Raw genomic sequence first — 26937 nt, 5'->3', positions numbered from 1 at the left:
TCCAACATTTTGACCTCAGGACAGCAAAGGAGCAGGGACACATTTACAAGTCAGGATGGAGTGTGGCTTGGAGGGAAACTTGAAGTTGGTTGAGCTCTCATACATTTGCTGCTCTAGCCCGTCCAGGCAGTAGAGCCTGTGGGTTTGGAAGGTGCCATCCAAGGAGCCTTGGTAAGTGCTGTAGTAGATGGTACACACTGTTGCCACTATGCATTGGTGGTGAAGAGTAGTGGATGGTATGCCAACAAATTGGCTGATTTGTCCCAGATGGTATTAAGTTTCTTGAGCGTTGTTGGAGCGGCACGTATCCAGAGCAGTGGGGAGTATTCCATTGGGCTCCTGATTTATGCCATGTAGATAATGGACAGGTTTTGGGGAGACAAGAACTAAATTACTCACTGCAGGGTTCTTAGCATCTAACCTGCTCTTGCAGCCACAGTATATATGTGACGAGTCCAGTGTAGCTCTGGGTCAATAATAAGCTCAAGGATCGTAAGTCTTTGAATTACGAAGGATAATGGTTAGATTCTGTCTTGTTTTGTGCCTCCCTACTGATTGTCTAACCAGATAAACTAATCCTTATAATTAAAAATAAAGAACTGCAGATGCTAGAGATCTGAAACAAATGGAAATTGTTGGAGGAACTCAACAGATCTAGAAGTATCTGTAGAGACCCAGCTGTGACACTGGATTCAAAGCATTAACTCTGCCTTCTCTCCAAAAAGGTGCCAAATCTGCTGAGGTTCTCCAGCAATTTGTGTTTTTACTTGACAAGAATCACTGTCTGACTTACCTGGAACAGTGCCAGCTTAGCTCAAACCTGCTTCTCATCGCAATTTCTCTAAATTATGTGTCTGATATGATGCACATATTTTGAGTACGATAGATTCAGACTTACTACCATGTTTGATTAAAGTAAGTTCTTGCAATCCTGCCATCAGTAAATGCAACTTGGAGCAATATGCACATAAGGGCTCAAAAAATGAATCACCACGCCTGGTTTGATCATTGAAATATCAATGTAGTACTAGTGACCCATTGTATCTGCCTTGTTTTCAGCTATCCAAAAGACCCCAGCTTATCTGTCATCCTCTTTGATATCCTCCTCCTTAAAGAATTTGTTTAATTTCGTTTTTCACATTAAGTGTTACAGCCTGGCTATGGTACAGACTTCACTGATGCCAGTGGAATGGGAAGCTCCCCCCCCCCCCATCCCAGTGGTCAACACTTTGAGAAGAAGTGAATAATTGTGGGAAAATACCCTGAAAGATACATTCTGCTTGTTATCAGGTAGTGCCTCTTTGATACTGACAGGCAGAGTACACAGGAGATTAGTGAGAGCCCCTTTCTCCTCTGTCACACACCACCGCACCATCTGTCACACACATAAACAAGGCAGCTGCAAGTTGACATGAGAAGTTAGATTTAAATTTGACGGACTCCCAAGTTAAGCATCTTCCAGTTGCAGTGCAAATTGCTGTCGCTTAAATGAGTTTTGTAATACAGAGGTCCAGGAGAGTTCAGCATGAATCTGAGGAAGGGCGTATTGGAATTGAGGGGACTAGTGATAGCCAGATTGAGGTATGGGTGACCATCATTAAGAATACCAGCTAGAGTGGAAACAAACTAGTCATAGTCAGGTCAGAAGTGGCACCTTCTTTGCAAAGTCCAAACTAAAATAGTTGGGCGAAAGGAGCAGAGATAAGATAGAATACTAAGTAAAAACTATAGATGGTGTAAATCAGAAACAAAGACAGAGGTTGTTGGGAAAGCTCAACAGGTCTGGCAGCATCTGTGGAGAGAAATCAGAGTTAATGTTTTGGGGCCAGTGACTCGAAACATTAACTGATTTGTCTTCATAGATGCTGTCAGACCTGCTGAGCTTTTCCAGCTGTTTCTGTTTTTGTTAAGATAGAAAACTGTCAATTATTGAGTAATTAGACTTAGGATAGAGGTGGGACTGGAGGACAATTCCTTCAAAGCCCAAATAATCAGTACATTGTAAGATACTGAAGGAAACTGAGAAAAAATATACCTTTTTACCTTTAAAAGAATGGATTCTTTACAGTCTTATTTGCACATTAAAAATTTACCGACAAACCACAAGAAACACAGCATTTGGCTGGATTAGAATCCCCAACAACTGCAGCATCCGAAGATGTTGGGGAATAAGCAACCAAATACTTCCGTACAGATTCTAGCTCAGTAAATTAAAATGCCACTGGTTGTAGGAAGAAGTAGCCATTACTCCCTCAAGGAAACTCTCAAGGTTGAAGCTGAGAATGGGGAAAACGAAGAGTTCTCAACTTCCTGTAACGCTGTATTTTTGTTGCAGGCAGTCGATGCTAGGATGTTCGCATCTTGCCCTCTTGAGATTTTTTGTTGCACTCTTCTTTCCCATTAAACATATTTAAAAACATGCTGTTTGAATTCTCCCTCTACATGATATGATTAATAAAAACAATGCAAAACCATCTCTCGACTGATTCTATGTGAGCAAGCTGTGTTCCAAGGGACATTTTAATTTTAAATACCTATCCAGTTGATGGTGCAGTAATTAATAACAAAACATTTGTTCACTTGTATTTATTACTCAATGAGGGCAGTTCAGCTGCTGTGAATGTTGATTCTGTTAATGTAAGCTTGTGAAATTATTTTCTGAATTTAACATCTTGTTGTATGTGTGAATGGGACTAATAGAGCAAGGGCACTATGGTAGTGGGAATCTAATGCTTTGTGATATTGGCAAAGGCTTTGATTGATGCAGTCTTGTGGTGCGGAATCACTGAATCAAGGACAATAGGGATTGACTTAAGGTGAAGGCATTGGCGTGTCAGAGTGTTAGCAGATTCTTCACACTGTCCTCAAGGTTGGAGAAGAGAAGAAAAAAGACTGGACTCAATAATGGACCATCTCCCTGTATATCAGGGTTGGCTTTAAGAACTAAAGTGTAAAGAACTGTGGATACTGGAAATTAGAAACCAGAACAGAAAGTGTTGGAAAAACTCCTGGTATCATCTGTGGAGAGAAAGCATAGTGAATGTTTCGGGTCCAGTGACCCTTCTTCAAATTCCTGTTTTTGTTCTTGACTTTAAAGGTCCTTTGTGAGTAGGTTTAAGAGACTACTGGAATCATAGAATGTTATCGTACAATGAGTTCATTCACGCCATGATGAACTTCCATGTTAAGCAGCTTGGGTGTCATGGTGGCTCAGTGGTTAGCACTGTTGCCTCACAGTGCCAGGAACCCAAGTTCAATTCCCACCTCGGGCGACTGTATGTGCGGAGTTTGCTCATTCTCCCCTTTCTGCCCGGGTTTCCTCCGGGTGCTATGGTTTCCTCCCATAATCCAAAGATGTGCAGGTTAGGTAAGTCAGCCATGCCATATTCCCCATAGTGTTAGGTTTATTAGTCAGGGGCAAATATAAGGTGGGGGTAGGGGTATGGATCTGGGCGGGTCACTCTTCGGAAGGTCGGTGTGGACTTGTTGGGCCAAATGGCCTGCTGCTATACTGTAGGGAATCTAATCTAATCTGATTGTAATGCAAATCTCTGTTGCTCACATGTGTCTCACTAATATCATTCAGGAAGGAAATCTGCCACCCTCCTCTGGTCTGCTGGACATGTGACTCCAAACCAACAGTAATGTGGTTGATTCTCAACTGCCTTCTGAAAGTCTCTTGGTTGTATTAATCGCTACAAACTCTCACCTGGAGTTGGCCTAGGCTTTGAAAAAGGCAGAAACAGGCCTGTCGACCGTGCAAAGTCCTCTTTACTAACAGTTGGGGGCTAGTCCAAAAACTGAGAGAGCTGTCTCACAGACTAGTCAAGCAACAGCCTGACATTGTTATAGTGACAGAATAATATCTTACAGATAATATACCAGACACCACCATCAACATCCCTGGATATGCCCTGTCCTATTGTCAAGACAGACCCAGCAGAGGTGGTGGCACAGTGGTATAGTTTGGAGGGAGTTACCCTGGGAGTCCTCAACATTGAATCTGGACCCCATAAAGTCTTATGGCTTCCAGTTAAGTCTCATTGTTAAGGAAACTTCCTGCTGATTACCACGTACCATCCTTCCTCGACTGATGAATCAGTACTCCTCCATGTTGAACAACACTTGGAGGAGGCATTGAGGGTGGCAAGGGTGCAAACTTTACTCTGGGTGGGGGATTTCAATGACCACCACTGACAGTGGCTCAGCAGCACGATTACTGATCGAGCTGGTCAGTTCCTAAAGAACATTGCTGCTAGACTGGATCTGCGGCAGGTGATGAGGGAATCAACAAAAGGGAAGAACATACTTAACCTTACCTATATCAATCTGCCAGCTGCAGATGCATCTGTCCATGATAGTGTTGGTAAGAGTGACCATAGCATAGTTCTTGTGGAGATTGAGTGTTGCCTTCACATTGAGAATGCCCATCATTGTGTTATGTAGCACTATCACCATGCTAAATGGGATAGAGTTTGAACAGACCTAGCAACAAGACTGGGCATCCGTGAGGTGCTGTGGGCCATCACCAAATACAAAATCGTACTTCAGCACTATCTGCAACTTCATGGGCCAGCATATTCCCACACTCAACTATTACCAGTGAGCCAGGGGATCTACCCTGGTTCAATGGAGAGTGAAGGAGGGCATGCCAGGAGCAGCACCAGACATAACTAAAAGTGAGGTGTCATCCTGGTGAAGCTATCAAACAGGACGACCTGCATGTCAAACAGCATAAGCAGCAAGTGATAGACAGAGCTAAGCAATCCCACAACCAACTAATCAGATGAATGCTCTGCAGTCCCACCTTCTCCAGTTGTGAATGGTGGTACACAATTAAATGACTGACTGAAGGAGGAGTGATGGAAGATCCCAGCACAGCAGTGTAAAAGATGAGCCTGAAGCATTTGCAGCACTCTGCAGTCAGAAGCGCCAAGTTGATGATCCATTTCAGCCTCCAACAGTGATCCTCAGCCAGTCTTCAGCCAATATGATTCACTCCACTTGATATCAGGAAACAGTTGGAGGACCTAGATACTGGAAGATGGGCCCTGACAACATTTCAGCAATGGTACGCAGACTTGTGGTCCAGAGCTTGCTGCTCCCCTAGTCCAGTATGGTCTTTTCCAGTACAGTTAAAACACTGGTATCTATCGACAATGTGGAAAACTGTCCAGGTATGTCTGGTTCACAAAAAGTAGGGCAAATCCAACCCAACTAATTACTACCTCATTAGTATACCCTTGGTTGTCAGCAAAGTGATGAAAGATGTCATCAGCAGTGCTGTCAAGCAGCACCTGCACTTGCCTGGATGGGTGCAGCTCCAACTAAAACCAAGAAGCTTGACACTGTCCAGGATAAAGAAGCCCACTTGATTGGCACAAGTATTCATTCCCTCTACCACCAACGTTCAGTAGCAGCAGATGCACTGCAGAAATCCACCAAAGATCCTCAGACAGCACCTTCCAAACTCTCGACCACTTCCATCTAGTAGGACAAGGAGCTACATGGGAACACCACCACCTGCAAGTTCCCCTCTATGTCACTCCCCATCCTGCCTTGGAAATATATCACAGTTTTTTCACTGTCGCTGGATCAAAATCCTGGACTTCCCTCACTAAGGGCATTGTGGGTCAATCCACAGCATGTGGACTGCAGGGGTTCTAGTAAGCAGCTCACCACCACTTTCTCAAGGACTATTAGGGATGGGTAATAAATTGTTGGCCAGCCAGCGATGCCCATGTCCCACAAATGAATGCATTTTAAATTGTGTCAAAAAACGGTTTTGCAATGTGCAGAAGTCTTGGGGGAGGTATCATCCTGCTGACAGTGATAATGGAATCAAGTCAGCAATTGAAGGCTGATTGGGTGTCCAGGCCCACGTTACAAAACTGCCTCTACCGGTCCATTATTTAACCCTCAATTAATCCTAATCAGTGAGATCACTTGGTCACTAATGTAGAAATGGGTAAAAGCCACATTTGTGGGATAGAAGTCACTGTAGGTGAGGTACATTCTTGGGACAAAATAAAAGGATTTTTTGTCTGTATCTACCTTGGGGTGAGATTTAACCTGAGCAATGTTTGCTACTGGTTTTGAAAGTTCAAACAATTTGATTTCATCATACTGGCACCTTGATAATTCCAGAAATAACTTAAAAGATACAGTCAAACTAATGTATCAAAATTACCATCTTGATTCAAACAGCTTTGGAAAACTTGAGACATGTAAGTAGGGAGTGTAATGAGATGCTTGTTAGTGTATCTGTGATTGAATTTGATGCACAGCAACTGTGGAAGTACACATTAATGGCAAGATTAAAGAGAGTAAAATCTAATTATGAGTATGCTTAAAATCAACATCATTCACAAGAGGAAATGACATTGCAATATTTACCCAATTACCTCCTGTTGGCCACCAGAATCTTTCAACTTTTTCCAAGGGTACAGGAGTCCAAAACTACAGGGCATAGGAGAAAAGGACCTAAGAGGCAACTTCTTCACACAGAGGGTGGTGCATGTATGGAATGCACTGCCAGAGGAAGTGGTGGAGGCTGGTATAATTACAACATTTAAAAGGCATCTGGATGGGTACATGAATAGGAAAGGTTTAGAGGGATATGGACCAAATGCCAGCAAATGGGGCTCGATTAGTTAAGAATATCTGATCATCATGGACAAGTTGGACCAAAGGGTCTGTTTCTGTGCTATACATCTCTATGATTCTGTGACTCTAACTTCCTTTAAATTAGCATTTTATTCATCAACATTGTTGTTTGCAAATGAATTTTAAGAAAAAACTTTCTGTAGCACATCCAGGGTGTCAATAAGGAGCTGGCCAGATAATAGTTGTCAAGATTAGTTGCAGCAGGAAGTCAGTGGAGAAAACATCTCTGGACGTTTTCTCCATTGCCATGTGCTATCTTTACCCAGTCTGGCTTACACGTGACTCAAGATCCATAGGGATTGTCTCTTAACTGCCCTCTGAAATGGCTTAGCAAGCCACTCAGTTCAAGAGCAATTAGGGTTGGGGACCAAATTCTAGCATTGCTAGCAATGTCCACATCACATTAGAGAGAGACACCCTATGAAGATGAATACATTTTTACAGGACCTGATGTCTAGGTATGAAGATTGCACCCATTGGCAATGGTTCCAAAGCCAAGAGATAAAATAAAAAAGAATCGCCTCTCTTTTATGGTTATAATGGTTAATGTACCTTTAGTTTAATCTTAGAGCACTTTCAGCTGGATCCATGGCAGGATGGTGACTGCAAGAAGGCACTAAGTTGTGATTCTTTGATTAAGAATCATGTTGGGAGGGGAAAATCACCATGTGTTACCAGTTTAGTGATTTTCAGAAGCATTGGTTAGTTAAGCAGCGTTGCTGGAAGCAAGTAGGAATTAGCATTGATCAAAATATGGACGAAAGAGCTTAACTTTAGATATGAGGTGAAGTGAATTTCTTTGACATTGAGACGGCATTTGACTGAGTGTTGTACCAAGGAACACTAGCAAAGGTGAAGTCGACAGGAATCAAGGGGAAATCTCTCCATGACTTTGAATCATACTGAGCACAAAGGAAGATGGTTACAATTTATTGGAGACCAATTCTAGGAGGTCACTTGTGGTTTCCTTTGAGTGTCATCCGAGGCTCAAACCATTTTTAGCTGCTTCATCAATCACCTTTCCTTCAACATCATGGAAAAGAGAAGTTTATTAATGATTCTTCAGCACATTCACAAATGTTCAGATATTGAAGCAGTCCATATACACACGGAGCAAGATAATGTTCAGGCTTGAGCCAATAACTGGTAGGTTGCACAGTGGCAGCAGTGTGTACTGTCTACAAGATCACTACAGACATTCACCAAGACTCCTCCGAAATCACTTTCCAAACTTGCAGATTCTACTGCCTGGCTGGACACGGGCAGCAGATGCGTGGGAGCACCACAACATACAAATTCCCCTCCAGACCACAAACCATCCTGACATGGAACGACCTCATTAGTCCTTCATTGCTGGTGGGGTTAAAATCTCAGAACTCCCTTCCCAGTAGCACTGTGCACGTACTGACATGATAAAGACTTTGCAGCAGTTCAAGAAGGCAGCTCACCCCCACTTTCTAAAGGGCACCTAGGGATGAACAATAAATGTTGGCATTGCCAGTGGCAGCCATGAATGAGTAGGAAAGATAATTACTGTACATCAAATTGCATCGATATTCAGGGAGTCATTGATGCCAAAACTGAGTGACAAATGCAGGAACCTGTTAACATTCTTCAACTTGATAAGCATAAAGTTCATTATGGAATGAAATAAAATGGTCTGTATGACCTGTACTTTTTACTCAATGATTTAGCTACTATTGTAGAAATGTAGAGGTTAGGAACAATGGAACAGGAGGAGACCATATAGTCCAAAGTATCTGTGAAAGTTCAATTGCTGCTGTATATTTCCCAGTCTTTCACCAATATATACTTTCTTTTCCTTTTCACACGCTCATCCATTCAATGCTAAATGATGCAGAGGAGTAGGAGTAGACCATTCAGCCCCTCAAGCCTGTTCTGCATTCATGTAAATCATGCCTTATCAGTTTCTTAAGTTCATTTACTTGACCTGGTTCTGTATCCTTTAAATACCCCAAACAAGGCAAAATCCATCAATCTCAGTTTATAGGAAGAAGGAGTTTGAGATTTTGACCATATTTGTTTGAATGAGTACTTTCTGAATGACCTCAGTATGGCCTTGCTCAAACTTAATGGTATCCTTCCTCGTCCTGAGTTCACCCACTAGAGGGAATGCTTATCTCCATCATATTTAATAAGCTTTAAAATCTCAATTAATCTTCTGTACTGAAGGGAATGCAAGACTTATCGCTGCAGCTTGTTCTTATAATTTAGCCCGTCCAGTTTTTATTGAAAAGATATGTTGTAGATTCATAGTTCCAATATTCTTGTAATGCACTACATTAAAAACTCCTAATGCTACTTTTGTGAGACTTTTCTTGTAATAATGATGCCCATATTTAACAATATGTCCATGCAAGTGTATGGTCCATGAGGATTATGGTAATTTTAACGTTTGCATTGACGATGGAAAAACAACAGTCTGTAAAATAAAAATGATAACAACAGCAACAAACTTTTATTTTACCTTTTACCTTTTATTTTACCGTCCAACGATGTGCAGGTCAGGTGAACTGGCCATGCTAAATTGCCCGTAGTGTTAGGTAGGGGTAAATGTAGGGGTATGGGTGGGTTGCGCTTCGGCGGGGCGGTGTGGACTTGTTGGGCCGAAGGGCCTGTTTCCACACTGTAAGTAATCTAATCTAATCTAATCTTTTACTATCATTAAATGTTGCAAGATGTTTTAGAAGAGAGTTATTGACCAAAATTTGACCTTGTGCCTTTTAAGGACAGGTGATGACAACTTAGTCAAAGAAGTAGTCCTTAAAGAGCATCTTAAAGCAGGGCAAAGGAGGAGAGGTGAAGAGGGTGAGGGAGGACATTCCAGTCCGCAAGCCCTAGGCAGCTGAAGGCATAGCTGTCAATGGTGCAGTGAAATAACAAGAAACAAATAAACAAAGATACCTTAAAATATCTTTCAGGAGCTTTATAAATAGATTGTACTTTGGGGACCTACAGTTGGTGGAATCTAATGGCAATCATTGCAATGCATGTGACTACTGAGTGTCTGCTGTTTTGTTGGATGTGTGCCCAGTGCCACATGGTTTATTTTCCATCGATGACTGAAGTGCATCCGCTGTTGACTTCATTTTGATGTTGGTGTGTTGTATTGTTTTTTTCAGAGCTAGAACACCTTCTTCCTTGAATTATTTACAATCAAATGGCTCCTTTTCCCTCCCCCCTTTGTCTCTCTCCTGCTAAAGGCATTGTGCTGTTGCGTGACTTGATTACATCCATAATTTGGAGATGCCGGTGTTGGACTGGGGTGTACAAAGTTAAAAATCACACAACACCAGGTTATAGTCCAACAGGTTTAATTGGAAGCATACTAGCTTTCAGAGCGCTGCCCCTTCATCAGGTGGTTGTGGACAACCACCTGATGAAGGAGCAGTGGTCCGAAAGCTAGTTCTTGGATGCTGCCTGATCTGCTGCGCTTTTCCAGCAACACATTTTCAGCTCTCACTGTCCTTGATCAGGAAATGCTTAGACTAATTGCAACAATTTAGTAGCTGAGTTTAGTTAACTCAGCATAGACAGGGGCTTGAACCTTGGATGTTTCCAATAGATATGGATCAAATCCAAACCTCACAAGGGCTCTTGTCAGCTAAATCATTGAGAAAGGTTAAAGCTTAACTTAAAGACTGATGAAGTAAATGCTCACCCACTTGGTGCTTCACTCCAAGCTTTGGTAAAAGCTGTCAAGAACGTGTTGGACCTGCCACACCTGTTACCTGCAGCACACTCAAACGCCCAGCATTTGCGAACCTCCTCAGTACTTGGTTTCATGCAAACTGAGCAACGGTAAATATAAATCAAAGTAGTTCATTAAGCACAGCACGCTGCCTGACCTTCCCCCTCCCCAGCTGCTCTCCTTATTGCACCACAGCTTCTAACTGCAATGTGATTAATTACAATGAAGAACTGGAGGACTGTACTTATTTATCTGAAGTAAGACTTGAGTCACTGTTTATCGTCATAATGTTGGCTGTTCACCACACGTTGTGTATGTGTGTATGACGCTCAGTGAGCATAGTGCTTACATGAGAGCTTATAACCATTCATAAGAAGCAAGAATTTTTCAAGATAGCAATTGGAAAAGCAGTGCTACGGACCAATGCTTTTGAACCATTTGACCAATTTGCAATAACAACATACATTTGTGCCGCCCCTTATATGCACTACAACATCCTAAGGTGCTTTGTGATGTGGAGGTGCCAGTGTTGGGCTGTGGTGGACAAAGTCAGAGGTCTCACAACACCAGGATGTAGTCCAACAGGTTTATTTGAAATCACAAGCTTTCGGAATGCTGCTCCTTCATCAAGACTTTACCTGAGCAGCGCTCCATAAGCTTGTGATTTCAGATAAACCTGTTGGACTATAACCTGGTGTCTTGTGACTTCTGAATCAGGTGCTTTATAGCAGTGGTAATCAAGAAAAAAATGGATGTATAACCACATGACAAGATATTGGGGCAGATTATCAGAAAACACACATCAAAGTAGTAAGCTTTAAGGTACATTGAAAATAAGGAAAAGGAAGGAATAAAGAGGTGGAGGAGTTTCGGGAGGAGGTACCAGAGCTTTGGACTAAGGTGGCTGAAGGGACAACCACCAACTTGGAACCCAACTTTCCACGATGTTCCTTAATTCCTTTGTTCTCGAGAAACACATCTAATTATTCCTTCAACCCATTCGTGCCAATTTCAATTGATTTATTCCGCTGTCCTATTATCCTTGGACTGGAAAAATTCGTCTGATTTCTCTACTAACACAAAATTACCCAATTATTATTGGGATATCTGAGATGGAACATTTTCTCTTCAGTAAACATGTTAACTTCTTTCCGTTGTTTTTGTCACTTTCTCCACCTTTACTGAGAGTATTGGCCCTTGCTGGGTTTGGAGACCCATGCACACTGTTACAAGTTTCTGAACTGCATTAGGTATTATCTCAGGTTCACTGTTACAGCTCACTGCTGTAAGTGGAACCATTTCCCAACAATCGGGAGCATATTGCTACTGCCTTAATGTTTAACTTTATATTTGTGGGACATTGGTGTGGGAACGGGGGAGATCATAATAATAACTCACCTTACTGTGTCTACAGAATATAGTGATCTCTTAAGTATCATTGTGAGCAAATCTAATGACTTTCAAAAAGAGAACAGATGAACCCCCGGGTGATGCAAGACAAATTGAAAATCAACAAATGGATTTATTTTGAATGGATAAGACAATACTACTAAACCATTTCCTCTCATTTGTAGGTACAAATCTTTGGTAGCCTGTTTTATTCAAAAGTTTAATCTTTTCCCCTCACTTTCTCTGGTAAAGGAAGTTCCGATGAAGGGTCACTGGACCCAAAACGTTGACTCTGTTTCTCTCTTCACCGATGCTGCCAGACCTGCTGAGTTTCTCCAGCAATTTCTGTTTTCGTTTCTCTGATAAAGATTAGCTTCCTGAATTTCCAGTCAGAGCTACTCAGGAAGGAAATTATCACTACAGTGGAAGAGCTAAGACAGTTGTGTCATCTGTTTAGTCTGGCGTTAATGAATGAAATCCAGTTTTTTTTGAGACACATATTAAGACCTACCACACTGAAAGATGTAGATTAAGCACGGACTTATATCTGTTTTTTGATCCTTACTTTTCAAAATAAAGCCAGAGGCCAGAGCTTGAGAGATGCCACACTGAATTGCTGGCCAGGTACTCTCCTACTCCGACTGCCTTCCTTAGGGGGTTTGGAAGGATTTACAGGTTGATAACCAACTTGCTTAGGAATGTACCTTCCTCAGACTTCAGCCCTAGACTGGGGTTCAGAGATAGAGACGCTCCCCATTTTTCCCCAAGACCCACCTCACAGCGACAGCCTTCGATGGGATTTACTCATAGCATTTAATTGTCTTAAACTGATAGAGTATGCAAAAAAAACTCAGCGTTTTTGTGATGGATGATGTTTGAGCTATCTGGCCTGAAACATTTCTCCTGCGTGCTTCTAGAAGTTAAGTCCTTGTGATCCAAATTTCATTTCAGATCAAGATTAAAAAAAATTAACCAGAAAATCCTTTCGGAGTTAAGTTCAAATTGCCATAGATGCAGCCTGTGACCAGAAGCTCATCTAAATGGCTAACCTTCATAAGTGGGATCATTCAATAAGTTTCAACAGATGGAGATTTGGTCAAACCTAAATTTCCATTCAAACCAGTACGGCCAGCACCTTACAATTGAGATGTATGCTCATTAACCAAGACTTTCGTGTTCCAGTTGGTTAAAAGCTTTGATGTATGATCTTCTTATTACTTGGAGTTTGGATGAGTGCAGGACTGGAAAAGTTTCCGCAGTTCATCTGTGTGATTAATCACTCTCAATTTTCCATTCTCTCAAACATCCAGTTCCACGATTATGTTTCTAATGTTTTTCCACCATTCTCTCTCAGAGAAGTCATTTTATGTGCTCACGATTATTCATGTAAATTGGTTACATCAAAAATATCTTTGCACTTTCCTCACCTCTGCACTGAAGTCCATTTCACTATTTTAGAATTTGAGGCTAATCAATTTCCTGAAAGTGTTGAGTCTTTTCAACCTTTCTCATCCTGTGTGAACAATCCCAAAGGTGATGGCCCAATGATATTACCACTAAGTTGTTAATCTGGAGAGCCAGATAATGTTCTTGGGACCTGGGTTTGAATCCTGCCATGGCAGCTGGCAGAATTTGAATTCAATGTTTTTAAAAAAATCTGAATTTAAGAGTCTAATGCTAACCACAAATCCATTGTCAGAAAAACCCATCTGGTTCACTCATGTCCTTTAGGGAAGGAACCTGCCATCCTTACCTGGTCTCGTCTACATGTGACTCCACTCCCACAGCAATGTGGTTGATTCTTAACTGCCCTCTGGGCAATTAGGGATGTGCAATAAATGCTGCCTAGCCAGTGACACCTAATCCTGTGAATGAATCAAGAAAAAAAAGTTTGAATGTCCTTTTGCATAACGTTTCAAAAGCTTGGATACAGTAGCTTTAGTAGTACATTAAAATTGTGTATTGTTTTGCAGGCGAACCTTGTACAGTGTCAACTCTTGAGAATTGTTCCATATTTTCTTGAGTATAAAGCTTAAATTCCAGTGATTTGGCTTTACTGGCATTATACATCACACTATCCACTGGTTCCATGGGCCAAGCCACTGCAAACAACAAAGATCATCAAAATGTTTTGTGGCCTAGTTCATTTTTCTGCTGTTTATTTCCTCCCCCAGTTTCTTTACTTTGCAATTGCTCATATTTCATGTAATTTGTCACTCATCAGGCCACCTTCCCAATCTATCCATATAACTCTACCTGATCCCTATTGACTGGGTACTTAGTGGTTAGCGCTGTTGCCTCACAGCACCAAAGACCTAAGTTCGATTCCAGCCTTAGGCAACTGGACCCATGGAGTTTGCATGTTCTCCCAGTTAAAAATCACACAACACCAGGTTATAGTCCAACTGGTTTAATTGGAAGCACTAGCTTTCGGAGCGACGCTCCTTCATCAGGTGTTTGTCTCCAAATCATGACTTCCTGTGTCTGTGTGAGCTTCCGCCAGGTGCTCTAGGTTCTTCTATCTAAAGATGTGCAGGTTAGTTGGATTAACTATTTGAAAAAGATTGCTTGTAGCATTCAGGGATGTATAGTTGAGGTGGATTAATCGTGGTAACGGTAGAGTTATCAGAATATGGTAGGGGGCTGGATCTGGATGGGATGGTCTCCAGAGGATCAGTGCAGACTCGTTAGCTGAATGGCCTCCTTCTGCACTATCGGGGTTCTATCAATGAGTGCAAATCCTTTTCACTAAATTTGTCACCTGCAGCCTTCATTTTGTTTCTGCAAGTCATATCCAGTGTAATGATGTGAGCACTGATCACCATTCCAATCCAAGTTTGACCTCTGATTGTAATCACCACAGAACTTTGTTTTCATTTATGTAGAAAGTTTCCATATGACTTTTGAGTAGGGGTGATCTATTCAGCCCTTTGAACCTACTTTGCTCTCAATAATGTCATGACTGATCTGTTAATGGCCTTAACTCCTCTGACCTGTCCAGTCCCCATGATGCTTGCCGATCTATCAAACTTAGCCCTAAATAAATTCATTGCCAAGACTGTGCTGCTTCCTGAAACAGAGTATTTCACAGACCATCAACCCTCTGACATAACTGAAATTCTCCTCATCTCCATCTTGAGAGAGCAGTCCCTTATTTTAAAACTGTGTACCCTGGTTGTAGTATTCTCCCCCCCACCCCCGGCCACTCCTACCACCACCACACCCCCTCCATCCCCCGCCCCTACCCCCCCATACACACACACACACACATGCACATGTGCACATACACAGACACACACGTGCACACACACATGCACAAGCACACACACACACGCATACAAGAGGAAACATCTTTCTGGTATGCATCCTTATCAAGTTTACTCAGGATCTGATATGTTTCAATGTTATCTCCTAATATAATCTCATCCTTTTAAACTGCATTGGGTAAAGGAACAATCTGTTCAAATTTCTTTGTTAGATAAGCCCTTCATCCCTGGAATGAGTCTCTTTAATTATAACTGTTTCAAACCCAATTATACCTCCTTCCAAACAAAGAAACCAAATTTGGACAACGTACTTTAAATTCGTTCTGACCAAGGCTCTGCAGAACTGCAGTAAAACTTCCCCATGTTTACATTCCTTTCCCCTTCAATAAAGAACACCATTCCTTCCTGATCATTTCCTGTACCTGCATGCAGCCATCTCAGAAGCTTGCAAACTAATTGCATGTGTCACATGGAATCAAAAGCCTGGCACAAATCAAAATATACCACATCCTTAGAATGTCCATTGTCACCTCATCCACATCTAGGCCAAGTAGGTTCATTTCCCTTAAGGTCGATTTTTTCATTTGCCCAACAGGCTGAGAGCCCTTCCAGTTAACCTGCACATCTGCTGAATCTGCATCATTGCTAAAGCTATTCTCCCTAAAATTCTATAACCCTGGTTAAGCGAGGAATTCCAGAACCCACATTTTATTATTAAGCTTTCATATCTATTGAGCATCCATTTTCTCCATGTCATTGACTGATGAGTTTATCCATGTGTCATCACTCCCCCCAGTGGTCATATCATTATACTCCACTGCCTATTCTTTGCTGCACTGCTATCTGCATTGAATTTTCATTTAACTTACTCCTAAGTCATTCTACTAAGATATTCAGCTTCTGCATCTTTTCTATCTTCATTGTTCTTTATTTTCCCTCCTCCTTGTTCAGAGCCCTTTCTCCCTCCCTCTTGCTTTATTTGTTTAATCCTCACACAATACCTCAGCTCCTGTTCTGACACTGATGTTGCAACATTTCTGTTCCGAAACTGGTTTAAACGTGCACTGCCATCATGTCAATCCTCAACACAATGAGAAACAAAAATAATGAGCTGGAACTAATCAAATGCTTATCACAGTGTTCAGACACAGTGTGTCACAAACAATGAATTACTTTGAAATACAGGACTGCTGTGTTGTATGCAAAGATGGTAGGTATTTCACGCACTGGCAAAGTCCCAGAAGCAACAGCATGTTTTCTTTAAAGTGTCTTGCACAATGAGTTTTTGTGACCTTGAATTCATTGCCTGCAGGCCAGTCCATGCGGATTCATTTGTAACTTTCAAAAGAGAATTGGACAGAGACTTTGAGAGAAATGAAATTGCACAGCTGCTGGGAAGAGCAGGTGAGTGGAATTTATTGGAGAACTCGATCAAAGGGCCTGCACAGGTACCATGGACCAAATGGCCTCCTGTGTTGTCATCATTCTAGGAAAGTGAAGTTAATGCCACAAGCTAAAAAGGCAAGATTTTAATAAATGAAAGATCAGATTTGTAGAGCCAAATGGCTTATTCATGCTCCTATTTATTATGATCTTATCATCATTCTATGCACAAATGTTCAGCAAGTGATTTTTAATTTTCTTTTCCCATGAAGGCTGTTCCCCATTAATGTAGTTCTGGAAATGGATGGATACTGCAGCAGTCATTACTGAAGAATGTATTATTCTAAAGCTAATAATAGAACAGCCATTAATGCTGCTGTATATAAAAATACAACTTTGTCTCCGTTGTGAAATTGGAGAACATTTCTCTAGAATTAGAGAATCTAGTCTCAGCTCGGTGGAGTTGGCAACGCCATGAAAGTGCTTTACGTTTAATTTCTTTCCATTTATTTGACTGGAGACACTCACTTATCTTGCGGTAAGGACTCAGCAACTCTCCATTATCTAGTTCGAGTCTCCTTAGATTAGAGAAGCTTGAGTGTTTCAAGAGATGTATGTTTAATGGCTGCCACACATTTGATGCAAAGGCACTTACAACAGAGATAGCAGGCACATGACCACTGAAGTCAGCCAGCCTTTCTTTTCTCACCTCATTAAGGATATTGACTTTGTACAAGATGCCACCGTAGGCTATTCCCTGTACTCGCTAAAGCAACAGGTGCATCCATCCTGATGTTCTCAGACCATCCTTTCCTTACTACTTTCTGCAGATTCAATGTCATTTTGGGGGCAGATAACCTCCACAGTATGTCAAGCTGTTGCTTTTCATTGAATCTGATTGATTTCATACTCTGCCTAAGGACGCTTAACTTCCTTCATGGGAAGTGCTACTCTCGACAGCATGTCAGCAATGTGTATCTCTTTCTCTTGCCTATAATGTCATGTTCAGATGATATCTCCATTAACACACTTCTTCACAAACACTTTGGAGTGGATGGATGAGAAAGATGTTTTGAAGTAGCTGTGTTTGGACCCCACTGTCTCTTTGATCGTCCTGGACGGGTTTTAATTAAAACAAAACAAAGAACTGAGGATGCTACAAAATCTGAAACAAAAACAGAAATTGCTGGCAAAACGCAGCAGGTCTGTGGAGAAAAAAGGTACTAATATTTTGAGTCTAGTGACCCTTTTTCAGGTTTTAACTAAAGTGCTAACAAATCAAAGACAGTAGCTAGACATTCTTTCACAAGCTTAGCATGGCATTGTTCAGTTTACATTAACATTCTGAATGCAAATGCAACTGGTTCATTCTTGGTCCATAATTTCCTCTGAGTTCTGTCTTGCTGACATCACACTGCAAGGGAACTTCATGTTGAGCAGTGTAGAAGCTCAGCACTGTCATTGTTGCCATTAGTTGTTTGATTCTATTGAAAGCTGTTTCTTGTAATGTGCCCCAGTACCACTGTGCATCCTTAGCAGTGAGCTCATATAGGGCTGCCCACACTGATGATAAGTGAAGCAAGACCATTGCTAAATAGTTCCCAATGATTCTTTGCATGTTTTTCCCATTTGAGGGTCCCTGGTACAGCTCTCACCTTGTTAGGAGCTGAGTATGTCAGTATATGACCTGTGTACTTGACTCTAGGCATCTTCAGTGCATCTTTTTCTTGTTCAGGTTTATCTAATCTAATCCCGTCACTTTGTTCACAAACATTAGTGGAAGGAATATTTCACTTTTTTACTCTCTCAAACACTTTCAGAATTTTGAACATGTCTGTGAGGTCTTTGGATGCTTTTCTTTGCTCTTGTATAGATGCAGGCCGGTGTTCTCTCATTCTTAGAAATATTCGGGTGAATTTCATTTTGTTTTCGGTGTCTTTAATATCCTTTCTATGAAAGGGGTCTGAATATCCCACAGTACTGCAACTGTACTCACATCACTGGCTTCATCACATTCAAAACTTTTCCATGCCTTTGGAGTCAGTGCAAAGCAATTGATAGTCACTCAACGATAATTTGCACTTTTCCTCCTTTAACTGAAAGACTTGGGTTCAAAACTTATCTCCTGAGAACTGGACACATCACCCACTGATTCCTGATGAAGGGCTTTTGCCTGAAATGCTGATTTTCCTGCTCCTTGGATGCTGCCTGACCTGCTGTGCTTTTCCAGCACCACTCTAATCTTGACTCTAATCTCCAGCATCTGCAGTACCCACTTCTGCCACGTCGTCCACTGTGACATGTTCAAAGAAAGACTGAAGGGGAGTGGGGGTGGTGGTTAGAGGGTAACTTTAAATGGATACATCCAACTTGAGACCCAGTCTTCTCCCTCAAGTTTGGTCAATACTTTTTCTAGAACCACCATTACTGCAAACAGACTATGTAGGTAATAGTGCGTAGCGAGAGTTTTTTTGGAATCATGCTGTGCACAGATTGTTTGCCGCATTTCCTACATTGCAACAGTGATTAATTCTAAAGCACTGGGAAATCCTGAGGTTCTGAACAGCATTAAATAAATGCAAGTTAGTCTTTTCTTTTGTTTAAATTGTTTCACAATTATGTTTGCTCACACTTACCTGATAAGAAATGTCAACATGTGGGGAGCAAGAGAACAACCAACAACGCTTACTAGCTTTATCTTATCAATCAACTCCAGCCTACTCAGATGGATCTTGGACTGTTTGTCCACAGATTCTTGAAGGTAGCAGGACAGGTTAATTGTGATTAAGAAGGCCATATGGGACACTTACCTTAATCAGACGTGATATAGATTATAAGGGCAGAGAGGTTATATTGGAGCTGTACAAAGCATTGGTTAGGCTACAGCTGGAGTACTGTGTGCCACACTATAGGAACGATATGACTGTACTCGAGTGGGTGGGAAGAAGATTCACCAGGATGTTACCTCGGTTAGAGCATTTTAGTGATGCCGAGAGGCTGGATAAGCTCGGGTTTTTACTTTGGAGCAGAGGAGGCTGCTATCGGCCAACTTCGGGAAAATAGGATTATTGTAGAAAGATTGGCACAGACTCAATGGGCCAAAAGGCCTCTTCTGAGCTGCCTCACTCTAAGACTCTCTCTGATCGTTACTTTCTTACTCTAACCATCCCACACTTTACCTTTAATACCACCAAATTCAATTTTCTGATGGAATTTTGATCAAATGCTTTGTCATAGGACCAATATATCACATCCGTTTGTCTTTTTGATTAGGTAAGTTGAAGATGACCTTTCATACATAATCACTGTTAAATATCTCTGGCTAACCCATAATTTTCTAAGTTTCTTTCACATGTTTCCCAATACAGACATGAAGGTACTTATCTCTAGTCGCCTGACATATCTTTTTTTTGTGAATGGGTCAGAACAATTACCTCTCTGCAGATGGTTAAATATAGTTCCTGTCTCCAGAGAATTATGGTTAGTGCCTGTTCTTTTTTTTTCATTAACCTCCCTAACTATTCTGTAAACTAGGCCATCCAGGCATGGCAAATTGCCAAGTTTAAGTTAGACCATAAGAGTATAAAACATAAAAATGGAAGTAAGGCCATTCAGCCCATTGAGTCCACTTCGCCATTCAATCATGGCTGGAAAGTTACATCAGCACTATTTAATGAACAGTTCTCCCATGTCCTTCCTTTATATTCCTGTAGACTTCCCTTCACTTCTTTGATACAGAGTCATAATTGTGCCACTAGGAGAGACCAGGCAGGAGAATGGATTTACATTTCATCTGAAAGACAGTGCCTCTGACATTGCAGAACTCCCTCAGTACTGCATTGGAGGGTCTGTCCACATTGTAAAGCAAATATTAAGATTTGCATTGACATCGCTTGTTTCCTGATCTCAGGATGCCCAATAAGATGAACCTTTTGAGGCATGGTTGCTGTTGTGATGTAGGAAGCAAGGCAACAAATTTCTACCCAACAAGATTCCACAAACACCAATAAAACAAAATCCAGTTAATTTGTTTTTAAATAATGTTGGTCGAGAGATAGTTATTAGTCAGCCACCTTATTGGACAAAAACTTTGAGAGAAATGAAATTGCACAGCTGCCGGGAAGAACAGGTGAGTAGAATTTATTGGAGAACTCGATCAAAGGGCCAACAGAGATACCATGAACCACATGGCCTCCTTCTGTGTTGGCGTCGTTCTAGGAAAGTGGAGTTAAGGCTACAAATTAAAGAGGCAATATTTTAATAAAGATCAGATTCAAATCATGGCTTATTCATGCTCCTATTTATTATGATCTTATCATCATTCTATGTACAAATGGCCAGCAACAAAAGGGTATTTGTAACTTTGTGGCAATGTTTATGTTAGCTCTTATAATGTAAGAACTTGGTGTGGGTAATGTGGTATTGAATGATCCAACAAATTACAGCTCTTGATTGCACAAATATTACAATCACAGATCCTTCAGTGTTTGGGCAATATTAAGCTATTTGTTCACAGATAATAATATCTGTGGTGTCTAAACCACAAACTAATTATCAGTGAGTTTAACAAAAGCCATTTTGGACTCAAAACTTTAACTCTGTTTCTCTTTGCAAAGATGTTGCCAGACCTGCTGAGTTTCTCCAGCACTTTTTAATTATACTTAGACATATGTTGCTTATTCAAACATTATACAAACTGGTGAGAACAGAGTATATAAGATTAACATTTCAAATTACAGTAAAAGCCCATGGAGGTTTGATAACTTGACCAATCTGGTGATGAAATACTCATCTGGAGAGGTACATGTCATATCTATTTGTTTTAGGTTGGCTTGCTCTGGTTACTGTAACTCAACATCAACACACTGTCATCATTAGATCTTTCATCCTTCATGTATAATTAAGGTATCATGCATTGGATGGAGCCGGCCTCTGCTCGTTTGTGATGCTGCACCATGGTCAGTAATGACCTGGCGTGGTCACAAATATTTGTATTTGTATTTCTAAGTTGCACTGTCTGTCTAGTGCCTAGTTTTGGTAGTTCTGTACCTGCTCACTGGTCATGCATCTCTTTCATTCTCTTCTGTCTTTGAAGAAGAATGTCTTGTGTCTGAGAATGTTTAGACAACTCATTGCTGGACAAGGACATTCACATTGCCTTCTGAACAGAAGGCTGTAGAGTCATAGAGTCATAGAGTCATAAAGGATGGAGACAGACCCTTTGGTCCAACTCATCCATGCTGATTAAGTTTCCCAAACGAAACTAATCCCATTTGCCTGGGTTTGGCCCATATCCCTCTAAACCTTTCCTTTTCATGTATCTGTCCAAATGTCTTTTAAGTGTTGTAACTATACCCATACGGACTGCCTTCTGTGTGAAAATGATGCCGCTCGGGTCCCTTTTAAATCTTAAAAATATGCCATCTAGTTTTGAACTCCCTTACCCTAAACCTTTGCTATTCATCTTATCTATGGCCTTCATAATTTTACAAACCTCTGTAAGATCACTCCTCAACCTCCTATATGCCAGTGAAATATGTCCCTTCCCATCCAGCCTCATTCCTTCGCCATTGTTGTTGCTCGAAAATGCAGCCATGCAAAGCAAAAGTCTTACCTTGTTGCTTGATGCTTGAAGAGCACTGATTTGATCATTTGTACTGTTCACTTTGCAAGACCATCGAACAAGGATAATGAAGTAACAGAGTTATACGGGTCAGTCCCCACTTAGCACACATGTTCTTGAAATGGCCTGCCAGTAAACTGTGGTCTGTTGTCAGACACTACTTATTCCTGGACAATGAACAAGGTGAAAATAGTGATCATTATATCAACAATGAGTTGCACCGATTATGTGACTAAATTATCAAAGAGAGATGACCTATCATAAAATGCACTGTGAATACGTTTGTTGTTATTATCATGCGAGGAGTGGGTGGAATATTACATGCATATAGATGCTTCATCTTCCATTGCCGTTGGTCAGTTTGACATGTGTCATATGCATTCATGAATTATTGAATATCCTGATTCATCCCTGGCCAGTACAGTCTCATGCACTAACCTCCTTGTGTGTTCAATACTTTTGTGTTCCTGGTGCAACTTGGTCATAATATCCTGGTGTAATGCTTTGATATTAGGGTATGTTTGCTCTTAAAAATGACTTGCTGAGATATACCAAGTTTGTCTCTGTATGGCTAAAACGAATGAATATTCTCAGGCACTTAACTGTCAGGCAATCCATGGACAATGGTGTTTTGCAACTCCTTGTAGTTGCTAATCTTCACCCTGGCTCTGGCCAAGTAACAATCTTAAGAACATTTTCAGTTTCACCTAATTGGCTTACAGTGCCTGTGATCTGTTTCACTACTATGGGTATGGATTGAATCTCATGAATTGTGATACTACTAAAATCTGTGCCTTCTACTCGTCCTGGCATTACTGCATCATTGGCATTTACCAGGTAGAAGCCTTGCAAAACCATAATGATGTTGTGTATTGGAACTGTAGCAATTCTGTCAATGTATGGAATTGGATCCATTACAGACTGAGAGACAGTCTCTTGTAGATTGTACCATGGAGTGTCAAATGTTGAGGCACATGTCTTTCAGAATTCATCGTGTTGATATACTGGCACAAGTCTGTTTTTGATTTCAGTTTTAAACCTGGGTTGACCTATAATTTTCAGGACATATCATAATAATGCTTGTAAAAGCTCCTGATTGCCTTGTATTATTGATATGGTGTGTGAGGTTAATGATAGGGAAAGCTTGGTAATCTTCTGAAATTTGCCTTTCACATAATTGACAGTGCACTTCATTGATATGTTTGCATTTGTGCAAAATCTCAATACTTTGTGTTGTTGTATCATCTTGTTGGTCACCTGTGTTCTATTCTGGAGTCTGGCTTGTCCTTTAAAATCAGATTTCCTGCACATGTATGCCCCAGTGCCCTTACATGCCACATTCACAAAAAAAACTGATGTATTGCTTCTGTGAAGCCCCTCATTTGCCCGTGGCAAGCAAGATTTTCAGAGTGCTTTTTTTGGAATTATTTATCAGTTAATATGTAACTTAAAACTTCATTTGTTGCTTGAATAACTGCAGTACCATGAAGCTGCCATTAGTTGCTCAATCGATAATTATGTGCTTGCCCTCTATTTCTTGTTTAAGGACATTTTTCAGATATAGAATGTTTATTTGTTTGTTTTTTTCTTCCTTTGTCTTGCTTTGCTTTACTCTCACTTTAGTTTTCCTTTTCTGCATCTATTTTAATTAATTTTTTCTGTTTCTGTTCCTTTACTGGGCATTAATCATTTCAGAGTGTTCCTTTAAGAAATATAAGCCTGGGGTAGCAGAACTTTGACATTTATGATTTATCCCCCAAAAGAAAGATGATATCATTGGGGGGGGGGGGGGGCTCCCTCTGCTGTAGTCTCAAATTGAAGAGATAGAATGACAGAACCAACTGACCTCTATGCAGACTTAAGACTGGTTAGTTTAGAAAAATGATTTTTAGGTTTTAAAAGCTGTATTTGATTCAGGAGAGCTCTGTATCTATGCTGTAAGAAGCTTTTGACTTTTTATAAATGCTTAGGTTAAAGAGTAGACCAATATTTTTTTTAAAATTAGGAGTCAAAAGGCTTCTAGTTTTATATAACATCTATTTAAAGGACAAAGAAAGTTAGCACCATTGCCAAGCTGTTCAATTTACATAGCTCTACGGATACTTTGAAATTTAGGGCTGCTGTCTGGCTGATGTTCAATGAGGTTTCCAAGTGTCCACTACTGAGAACTTGGATTCTTTTTTAGACAGTCATTACTACATACCATGAAGTGTCTCTGTGATGTGGGCTTTTCCTCTAGTAGGGCATTTGCACCTGATGTATCACTGCTCACATTGGCTCCCATAAAGAACTAGTTATAGATAACTGAAAGATCTAACAGATACATATGTATGCATCAGCAGCTATAATACATTTGCTGATATGCATATATATTTCAGTCATTGGATTTTCACTGAATGAGCTAATACTCATGTCATGCTTCATGTGACTCCAGTTAAGATGGAGACTGAGGCCTTTGTACACTTAGGTCCCAAGTTATGACCCAAGATATCTGAAGCATGTCAGATAAAGATATAATGCACATCAACTGTGAAACAAAACATAACAGATATCTGCCAAGTCAGGGCCATTACTCCCGTGCTAGTCATCAGAATCATGCCTTAGGTCTACGATTTAAAATTTCATTCAAAGGATGGCACCCCTAAGGGAACGGTACACTCTGTCTCAAAATACACGCCAATATCAGCCTAGACCTTGTTTTTGCTGGAGGGGACAATGCAACCAACAGTCTTCCAACTCAGATTTAAGAGAAATACCACTGTGCTGCAACTGACATCCACTGTGTGTTTACACTTGACATCACTAATGGGCAAAGAAGTTTTCAGTATGATTGATATGCGATCTAATTCATTCAAATAAAAGAGTATGTATTAAGAAGCATCTGCCATGGCAGAGATTGGCCAAGCAGAAGGCCTGGTGTTAAGTGTTCCTTTGGAATTTGCAAATTAGTGCAGTGTAAATGTTCCTTTAGGAGTTCTGTATTAAATGATCCATTTCAAGTGAGTATCAGCTTGGAGCGTAAAACTGGCACAAATTGTGGTTAATATTGACTTTGGTTAACAGCAAAAAATGAACAATTTTGGTATTAATAGTGAAAAGTGGACAATATTGACTAATTTGACCATTATACTTGTCTCCTGGATTTTAATTGTACTGCATTCAAAGAATAAAGGACAAAGAAAATTTACAGCCCAAGAACAGGCCCTTCAGCCCTCCAAGGCTGACCTAACCAAATCCACTGTCTAAACCTGTTGGTCAATTCCTAAGCATCTGTATCCCTCTGCTCCCCACCTACTCATGCATCTGTCCAGACACACCTTAAATGAATCTACTGTGCCTGCCTCTACTACCTCTGCTGGCAACATGTTGCAGGCACCTCCCACCCTCTGTGTAAAGTACTTGCCATGTATATCCCCCTTAAACTTTTCACCTCTCACCTTGAACGAATGACCTCTCATTATTGAATCCCTCACCCTGGGAAAAAGCTTGTCTATACCCTTCATGATTTTGTAGACCTCAATCAGGTCCCCCCTCAATCTCCTTTTTTCTAATGAAAACAATCCTGACCTACTCAACCTCTCTTCATAGCTAGCACCTTCCATACCAGGCAACTACCTTCTAAACCTTCTCTGCACTCTCTCCAAAGTGTCCACATCCTTTTGGTAATGTGGCGACCAGAACTGTACACAGTATTCTAAATGCAGTCGAAACAATGTCTTTTACAATTTTAACATGACCTGCCAACTCTTATACTCAATGTCCCATCCAATGAAGGCAAGCATATCATGTGCCTTCTTGACTACTCTATCCACCTGTGTGGCCGCCTTCAGAGTACAATGGACCTGAACTCCCAGATCTCTCTGCTCATCAATGTTTGCCAAGGCTCTTCTGTTTACAGTATAGACTTCATAAAATGCATCACCTCACATTTGCCTGGATTGAACTCCATCTGCCACTTCTCCGCCCAATTCTCCAGTCTATCTATATCCTCCTGTATTCTTTGACAGTCCCTTATGCTTTATGCTACTCCACCAATCTTCATGTCATCTGCAAATGAGGCGGCACGGTGGCACAGTGGTTAGCACTGCTGCCTCACAGCGCCAGAGACCTGGGTTCAAGTCCCGACTCAGGCGACTGACTGTGTGGAGTTAGCACGTTCTCCCCGTGTCTGCGTGGGTTTCCTCCGGGTGCTCCGGTTTCCTCCCACAGTCCAAAGATGTGCAGGTCAGGTGAATTGGCCATGCTAAATTGCCCATAGTGTTAGGTAAAGGGGTAAATGTAGGGGAATGGGTGGGTTGCCCTTCAGCGGGTCGGTGTGGACTTGTTGGGCCGAAGGGCCTGTTTCCACACTGTAAGTAATCTAATCTAATCTAAACTTACTGATCAGACCAATAATGCCCTATTTATGTATATATATCATTATGTATCATTTATGTATATTATAAAGAACAATGGCCCCAGCACTGACCTCTGTAGAACACCACTGGTCACTTTCTCCATTTCGAGAAACTCTCTTCAACTACTACTCTCTGTCTCCTTTTGCTCAACCAGTTCTTTATCCACCTAGCTAGAACACCCTGCTCACCATGTGATTTACTTTCTCCATTAGTTTACCATGGAGAACCTTGTCAAATGCCTTACTAAAGTCCACGTATATGACATCTACATCCCTTCCTTCATCTGTCAACTTTGTCACTTCCTCAAAGAACTGTATTGAATTGGTAAGGCACGATCTACCCCACACAAAACCATGTTGCCAATTACTGATAAGCCCATTCTTTTCTAAATATAAATAGATTTTATCCCTCAATACCTTCCCCAGCAATTTTCCCACCACTGATGTCAGACTCATTGTTCTGTAGTTACCTGGAATATCCCTACTACCTATCTTGTACAGG

The 26937-nt window shown here is 41.0% G+C and overlaps 1 protein-coding gene across 6 annotated transcripts in view; it reads left to right on the top strand.

Moving 5' to 3' along the window:
• LOC140469027 (synaptic vesicle glycoprotein 2B-like) overlaps nt 1-26937 on the top strand; it is a 200129-nt gene that overhangs the window by 82086 nt on the left and 91106 nt on the right. Inside the window, exon 2 of one of the 6 annotated variants that reach the window (XM_072565212.1) lies at nt 16346-16437. The exons of the other annotated variants lie outside the window; for them this stretch is intronic. The gene's annotated coding sequence lies outside the window, so the exon portion shown is untranslated. The remainder of the gene's footprint in view (nt 1-16345; nt 16438-26937) is intronic. 6 annotated transcript variants of the gene reach the window in all.

The sequence above is a fragment of the Chiloscyllium punctatum genome, chromosome 48 (assembly GCF_047496795.1).
Source record: "Chiloscyllium punctatum isolate Juve2018m chromosome 48, sChiPun1.3, whole genome shotgun sequence".
NCBI classification, from domain to species: Eukaryota; Metazoa; Chordata; class Chondrichthyes; order Orectolobiformes; family Hemiscylliidae; genus Chiloscyllium; species Chiloscyllium punctatum.
Note: the sequence above shows the minus strand (reverse complement) of the source record. Positions and strands in the feature narration are given on the sequence as shown.